Genomic DNA, 8,123 nt, shown 5'->3' with positions numbered 1-8,123 from the left:
TCTTTGATAGATACTACATACAACATCCAAAACTCAAGTGGTGGTAACTACCACTGGTGGTAGATATGATATATATATATATATATACACACACACACACACATGTTAAACTAAGCGAGAGCGCAGAATAATATTCTGATCACCACCTGAATTGCCTGAATAACACGCCTGAACTTCCCTCCGTACAAACCCGAACTTCAGGCTATCTTCGCAACCGTGGCTTCCCCCGCGAATTATTCTTGTTAGTCGTGTTCTATATGATGTTAGTGTAATCTAGAAACGTTTTTTAGCAACTAAATACCAGTTTTAAATAGGAATCTCGCTCGTTGACAGATTTTGCTCTCGGGTCGTGATGAAATTGCGTTTTTTGCAATTTTACTGCCTGAGTTGTTCAACCTGAACTTCTCCCAGTGCTAGGTTGAACTTCCGCCAACATTGCTCAATGGCTCTTGCGATATACCATTGGAAATCTATGGACACCAGTATCAAGACTCAAGTTAAATTTTTGGCAAAATGTAAGCGGTTTAAGAGCAGTTTTGAAAACTGTTTTTTCTTCATACAAAAAATGTGAATCGTATTTTCGATCGCATTTCTAAACCGTTTATCGGAATAAGGCAAATAATATGGCATTGGAAAGCTGCTGCAAAACCGCTCCTTCCACATGTTGAAAGTTTTCTCTAATTCCCTACGGTTAAAGAGTAATTTGGAAAATCATAAAATTTTACAAATCGAACAGCCGAGTTCGTATTTTCGATGTTATTTCTAAACGGCTAAACCAATTGAGGCAAATGATATGGCGTTGGAAAGCTTATGAAAATGCGCTACTTTTTCATGTAGAAAGTTTTTTCCAATTTTGAACGGCTTAAGAGTAATTTAGAAAAGGTACAAGTTCCACCGAGTTCGTATTTTCGATCTACTTTTTTAACTGTATGTCCGAATGCAGCAAATGATATGGCGTTGGAAAGCTTGAGGAAATGCGAAACATTTTGGTATATATTATTTCTCCCAATTCCTTCAGTTTTATGTCAATTTTGAAAATGGCTAAAAACGTATTTTCGCTGTAATTTCTACAAACTTTATCGGAATGGGGCAAATAATATACCGTTGAAAAGCTAAGGAAAATGCGAAACTTTTTCATGCTGATGGTTTTCTGTGATTCCCAGCCGTTTTCAAGTAATTTCAAAAATGGCGAGATCATTTGTTCTGCCTTTATCGCGAAACAGATCCTTCGAAAATGCACCACGTGAAGAACCTGAACTTCTCGGCATGTCTACTTGAACTTCACTCTGTTTTTCACGTGCTTTTTTTGCTCGTAGATCTCCATCCACTGCTTGTAGCTCTCCATTCACTCACCGGAATTGAGCAAGCGATATACCGATGGAAAGCTGCTGTGAACACGCAACTTTCTCGTGTTGATCGTTTTTTCATACTCGCGACAATTTTAAAAGTTTTTCATCTCAAATTCATTCACTATAGTAGTCGAACTTCGTGCTGTTTTCACGTTGAACTTCTGTGACGTATTTTCATTTGTAATTTTCTCATCCATTTCGTCAGCGTTACACAAATGATATTCTTTTTGTACAAACCTCTCACACATTTTTTTTAACTTTCTCCGATCGAGGACTTGAACTTACACAAATGATATTCCTGTCATTTTGAAGTAAATTTGAGAAATGACGAGATCATGATTTCTGCCTTCATTGCGAATGGAAACGCACTGCGTGAAGTAGTTGAACTTCTCGGGCATGTCTATTTGAACTTCACTCTGTTTTTGACGTGTTGTTTGTTGCACTACGTGAAGTAGTTGGACTTCTGGGGCATGTCTGTTTGAACTTCACTCTGTTTCACTTTATTGTATTTTTCTTATATGAAATACACACCATGTAGTACGTGAACTTCCGGTTGTTATCACTTGGAACTTCTCTCTGGTTTGAGCGAATTATTTTAAAACACAAAAAACAACATCTTTTTATGTATTTTGGACATCTAAATACATGGTGAACCTCTCTCACAAGAATTTTTTTAACTTTTCCTCGCCGAGCACTTGAACTTCTAGCAACCATTTTTTCGTTTATAAGTTGTTTTTAAAAGTGGAAAAAATGGCGTTGTGTTTTTTATTTTTTGAACAGGTAAGTCCTAGGTTTTAATAAACTCCGAACTTCTTTGTTATTTCAATTTAAACATCACCTTTTTATATTTTGAGTAAAGAATTGTATTCGATTTTATACGGAAAAAATCGAACATGGAAATACAAGGTGAACCTCTCTCGCAAGAAATTTTGAACTTCTCCGAACAGAGCACTTGAACTTATTTCAACAAACCTTTTAAACTTTTATTTTTCTATACTTTTATTCTCACGTGAAATGCATTCCTTGCAGTACTTGAACTTCTCGTTGTTTTCACTATGAACTTCTTTCAACAGATAAGAATTTTTTGAATACATAAAAATGTGTTTTAAATGGTATACAAGAAAATTTTAAACCTTTCATCGAAATGTGGCACATAATATACCTGGTGGAAAGCTTATGAATAGCGGCAAGTTTTTCATGTAGACATTTGTTACAAATTTGTTGCCGTAGACATATGTAAATGAACGATGGACGTCTCGCACATGAATTTTTGAACTATGCTTGCAACAAACCTTTTAAGCTTTTAGTTTTCAATTTCTATATTCTTATCTGAAACGCATTCTGTCTAGTAGTTGAACTCCCCGCTATTTTCACCTTGAACTTCTGTCACGTATTTTTGTTCAACCTCTCTCACAAGAATTTTTGAACTTTCTCGGGTCGAGCACTTGAACTTCTAGCAACAATTTTTTTTAGCATTTTGCTTTTTTATTATCTTTTATTACAAAATGCACACCGTGTAGTATGTGAACTTCTGGCAACTATCAATCTAAACTTCTCTCGATTACGTGAAAATATCCGAGTTTTACATTGAAGCGCTCTACTTTCTTTTATTTGAACTTCATTGTGTATTTTTAGAAATAGAAAATTGGAGTTTTGTTAGAAACATCGAACTTCTTCGTTATTTTCAATTGAACTTGTTGGTTTTATTCTTTAGCAATCAGAAAAATCCGAATTTTTAAGTAAATATCAAACCGCTATGCTTTTCCCAATTGAACTTCTTCGTTATTTTGAATTGAACTTATTGGTTTTTTCTTTAGTAACCAGAAAAATCCGAGTTTTCAAATATAATATCAAACTGCTCCATTTTTAAAATTTGAACTTCTTCATTTTATTTCTTTTAGTAATGGAAAAATTCCTAGGTTTGTAATAAACATCGAACCGCTCATCTATTTGAATTTGAACTTCTGGTTTTCTTCATATATCAGAAAGATCCATCGAAATCCATGGAAATTGTTTGAACTTTTTTGTTTTTCATTTTCTTTGACCTCTCCATTTTATTAGTTTTGAACTTTCAGAGTTAACAAGTCCATTTATACATGAACTTCTCGACGATATGTCCCTGACCGGCTCAAGTTTTATGCATTCTTATATATACAAAAAAGGAAAGGAAAATAGAAAAAATGTTGCGTTCTTATGGACACCACTAAAACTTTTTGAGAGCACCGTATTCCACTGTAATTTTTTGCATAATTTTGCCGCAAAAAATGGCGTTTTTTGTTGTTGTCAACATCAAGTAGCATAACTTGATTTTTTTTTGATGGAATAATACTAATAGAACTACTGCAGGTTTTCTTATTGAACTGCTACTGAATGATGGCACAACATGATTTCTTGTGAGCTCCCGTGTATACACGCAACACGCGAAGCATCAACCTTCATATACATGAACTTCTATCATTGGTATTCCATAACCTTTTTTGCGTTCTATCGTCGCCAACAAATGTCTCTATCTCTCTTCATGAAACACAAGGCTTGAAACACAAAAGAGAGTACTAACTAGCATAAACATGTATGAAAAGTCCATCATGATCTAACAACATGCAAAGAATTCTCTGAAGTTTTTCTTCCCGTGTTATGTCTGAACTTTAATTCCAAACTCACACCAAAAGGAAGAGAACAAGACAGCAGGATCCATGGGAAGGCTGAGGTGCTGAAGAACACAAAAAATGGTTTCATCGTGTACATGGCTCCAAAAGAAGAAGAAACAAGTGCACATGCGCACTGTAACAAAGTGCAAAGGGCTACACCTACCTACTTACCTCATGTTGATGCATAAGTTGTCTGTACGTATATGCCGATGAATGATTGAGTTAACTCAGCTGCTCACTGCACTTTATATAGAAGAAACACACCTAATGGAGGGACATGCAATGCAAGGACTCATACAGTCACACTTGAACTTTTACTGTTACAGCTCGTTTGGCTCCCCTGATTTCATTTCATTTGGTGGAAATGAAATGGAATCTCCATCAAGATTTCATTTGCCTGAATCCAAATTCCAAATCCAAATTTCATGTTTGGCTGGCACTAGGATTTTGAGATGAAATCCTTACCAGCACCAAAATGAGCAAGAATATAACACTGAACCTTTGATGTTCACACATACAAAAATGGTTTGCATTAAATTGAACCATAGAAGTACACATAAATGAAAAACAGAAGGAGGAGCTTCAACATAGGACTTTGTGAAATGTTCAATCTTGACAATACAGCAGAGGTTCACAGCAACATAAAATTATCACAATTTAGACAAGATTACATAAAACTGAAGCTTTGCAGCTTTGCATTACTAGCTCCACCAAGGAAGATTTCCATTGCTTGATTTGCTTGAGGATCCTTTTTTCCCTCATTTTTTCATTCAACGCCATACTTCTTCCAAAATTTGATGCCCTTTTGCATGTAGAAAGCGGTTTCTTTTATTTTTCCTGCAAACTAACATGAGAAATGGTCTCATACTGTACATGTAAACAGTCATCAATGGAAACTGCAGTTTGTAAGCTATAATGGCGACAGTAGCGAATTGTATATTTTCTAATAATGGTAGAAAAAGAGTAGAATTTTACTTGAGATATTGCGTACAATATACTGGTTTGAGAGTACAACAAACAAAAATGGAATTCTAAGTTCTGAACTTCCAACTTTGACAACAAGATCAATGTAAATTGCAGATACAATACAAACAAAGCAGATCATAACAACATGGCGATATTGGCTACCTCTTCAGGTGCCCGAGGGGACGTTTACATGTTTATAGCTGATCATACACAAGTAGCAAGCTTCAGTTTAGCTTATAGGATATGTGTATTTATCATCTATGGTCACATGTACTACTCACTTTGTTTACACAAGCATGCAAGCAAATATACAAGACAAGCACAATTTAAATTTTGTGCCGCGAAGAGAGGTGTGCAAATGTGCCATACAGAACAGAAATGAACATGTTTTGAGGTATGGAGGAAATACACTCCCAAGGACAGTAGCAGAAATGACCATATTTCTTCTGCCTAAATCTGAACGTATACTATGACAATATACTACTACTAATATTGTTTCAGCGCAGTCTTGTAAAAGGAAGCAGCAAGGAAAAGTAACAACATTTTCAGAGAGCATTTCAAAGAACATTTTCAGAGAACTCCAAGCAAAAGTAATATATCTCTGCAGTTTCATTCTTCAAAGGGAGATAGAACAAAGTAAATCTGGGTTACTACTAGCGCACGATCAGTACATACATATCTACTATTGTTAAATGTAGGCCACGGCTACACTACTACAACATAAAACGTCATCCACGGCAATGAATATACAACCGAACTTCAAACACTAGCCACCTGCACTGCCGTCCTAGTGGGAGAGAGGAGGGAGGTCTGGTGCTCGGTCGTTGCGCCGACGGAGCAGAGTGCAGGCGCGCTGGAGGAGGGCGGGCCGTACCAGAGAGCAGGTCGCACCAGAGGGGAGGGCAGGCCGCGCCAGAGCGCAGGGAAGGTCGCACCCGGGCGGAGGGGAGGGGAGGCCACGAACGGGGCCTGTCCTCTGCTACGGCGGGCGGAGCTGGTTTCGGTCGCCGGAGGGTGGACGGGGAGGCGCCCGTGTCCGGGGCAGAACATCGAGGAGGCGTGCGTCGCAGGGGGTCGTCGCGTGAGGAGGAGCTGGGCGACGTCAGGGGCACCCTAGGTGGCAGCGGAGGCGCGATGGCGTACCAGAGGTAGGTGACGGGGTCGGGCGCCGGCGCTTCATGGAGGGAGGCGGCGTCGGGGTCGCACGCCGGTGCTTGGTGGCGGCAGGCGGTGGTGGGATCAATCCCGGCCGGATCCGGGGGAAGGAGGCGGTCCGGTGGCCGGATCCGAGGGAGGTGGTGTCGCGGCGGCCGGATCCCGGGGAGGGAGCGGCGCGGCGGACGGATTTAGGACCGGTGGCGGCCCGGTGGCTGGTTCTCGGGGGAGGGGAGGGGGCGGCGCAGGAGGTGCGGGACTGGGTGGGTTTTCTTTTTTTTTCCTCCGTGGCTTCGGGAGTTCGGGAACGCCTCTTCGGGCGAGCCGTGATCCAAATAGTTATCTTGATCCCGGAATTAGAATAGTGTCACCGTATATATATATTTATTTATTGAAAAATTTGGAAAGGTTAAAAAAAATGCAAGATCTTAAAACATGAAAATAAAATAAAAAATAATGAAGAAAAAACCAAAACAGAAAATTGTTAGGTGTGTTAACCCGTCTGGACGAGCCTTCAGCAAAGCCTGGACTATATGATTTACGTTGGCGTCTTATAGGATAGGTCATGATGGGCGTTGACACGAGAGATAGTGCAGTCTTGCCTGAACACGATAGCCAGATGGCCCGGCCTAGGCACGCGAGTCCACTTGCATAGGCCAAAGCCTCCTTTTACACCTTTTATTTTTATTTTTTTCTTTGTCATTTTTACTTTTGTTTATACTTCGGAATATTCTAAACATATAGTATATTACAAAAAACACTATACACAAAAAAATTTAAAGAATTATTAATCGAGCATTTTCTAAAATGTTAAATGTCAAAATAATTATTTTTTCACATGTATACACAAATGGTATACAAAACAATTACAATGTGTATGAAAAAAAATTGATCGTGTATTTACAAATTTTAATCAAACATTAGAAAATGAAGTTAATCAAGTATTTTAAAAATGTTGCCAAGAATTTTCAAGATGTTAAATGTGCACAGAAAAATATTTATCATGTATACAAAAATATACAATGTGTATGAAAAATGTCAATCATGCATTTAAAAAATGTTACTCAAGTATTTGAAAATTATCAATCAAGCATTTGAAAAATGTTAAATGTGTATTAAAAAATGTTTCCCACGTATACGAAAAAATACAATGTCTATCAAATGAATCTTGATCATGTATTTCAAAAATGTTAAATGTGCATAAAAATGATGATAATGTATTTCGAAAATGTGAAACATGCATAGAACAATGTTGATCATGTTTTGAACAATGTTGATCATGTACATTACAAATATTTTAATATACATGTATAATATATTTATACGGAATTGGCATTTTTAAAAATATATAGTTTTCGTTTCTATTTTTATTTACTGTAAATATTACAGATTTTGTAAACAAAAAGAACTTTTTAATACATATTTAACATTTTTAAAATACATGATCAACATTATTTCATATAAACAAATGAAAAGCAAAGAAACCCAACAGAAACCAAAAGAGAAACAAAGGGAATGAAAAGAAAAAACAAAGAAAACCACCACAAAAATAATGGAAGACGGCTGAAACCGAAAAAGAAACAAAAAAACCAAATAAAATCATCAAAAACAAAAAAGATACAAAAAGAATCCCAAAGAAAAAGAAGAACAAAAGAAAGAAAATAATATACTAAATAAAAACAAAGAAAACCGTCGAAGAAACAAAGAAAACTGAATATAACGATGGGAAAAAAAGAAAACCCAAAGAAATCTGGTGAAGAAACAAATAAAATTGAACTACATCGATGAAAATAGGAAATACCGAAGAAAACCGGTGAAGAAACAAAGAAAATCTAAGTACCAAGAAAAAAAGAGGAAAAAGAGAAGAAAACCAATGAACAAACAAAGAAAATAAAAAAATAGAAGAAAAAAACGTGGGGGACAAGCGAACAAAGCGTCGGTGAGCAAGCAATCAACGCGTGAAAATGGGCTCGCGTGTTACTATAGCGCACAGGAAAAGCTTCAG

The 8,123-nt window shown here is 37.2% G+C and overlaps 1 long non-coding RNA gene across 1 annotated transcript; it reads right to left on the bottom strand.

The window, feature by feature from the left end:
- Window positions 1-4,512: 4,512 nt before the first annotated feature.
- LOC141041666 (uncharacterized) lies at window positions 4,513-6,928 on the bottom strand. The gene is made up of 2 exons (XR_012202611.1): window positions 6,107-6,928; window positions 4,513-4,841 (listed from the first exon to the last, which is right to left on the bottom strand). It is a non-coding gene; the product is annotated as an uncharacterized lncRNA (long non-coding RNA).
- Window positions 6,929-8,123: the final 1,195 nt, after the last annotated feature.

This window comes from Aegilops tauschii, chromosome 2 (genome assembly GCF_002575655.3).
Source record: "Aegilops tauschii subsp. strangulata cultivar AL8/78 chromosome 2, Aet v6.0, whole genome shotgun sequence".
In the NCBI taxonomy this organism is placed as follows: domain Eukaryota; kingdom Viridiplantae; phylum Streptophyta; class Magnoliopsida; order Poales; family Poaceae; genus Aegilops; species Aegilops tauschii.
This window is presented reverse-complemented; position numbering and strand designations above follow the sequence as displayed.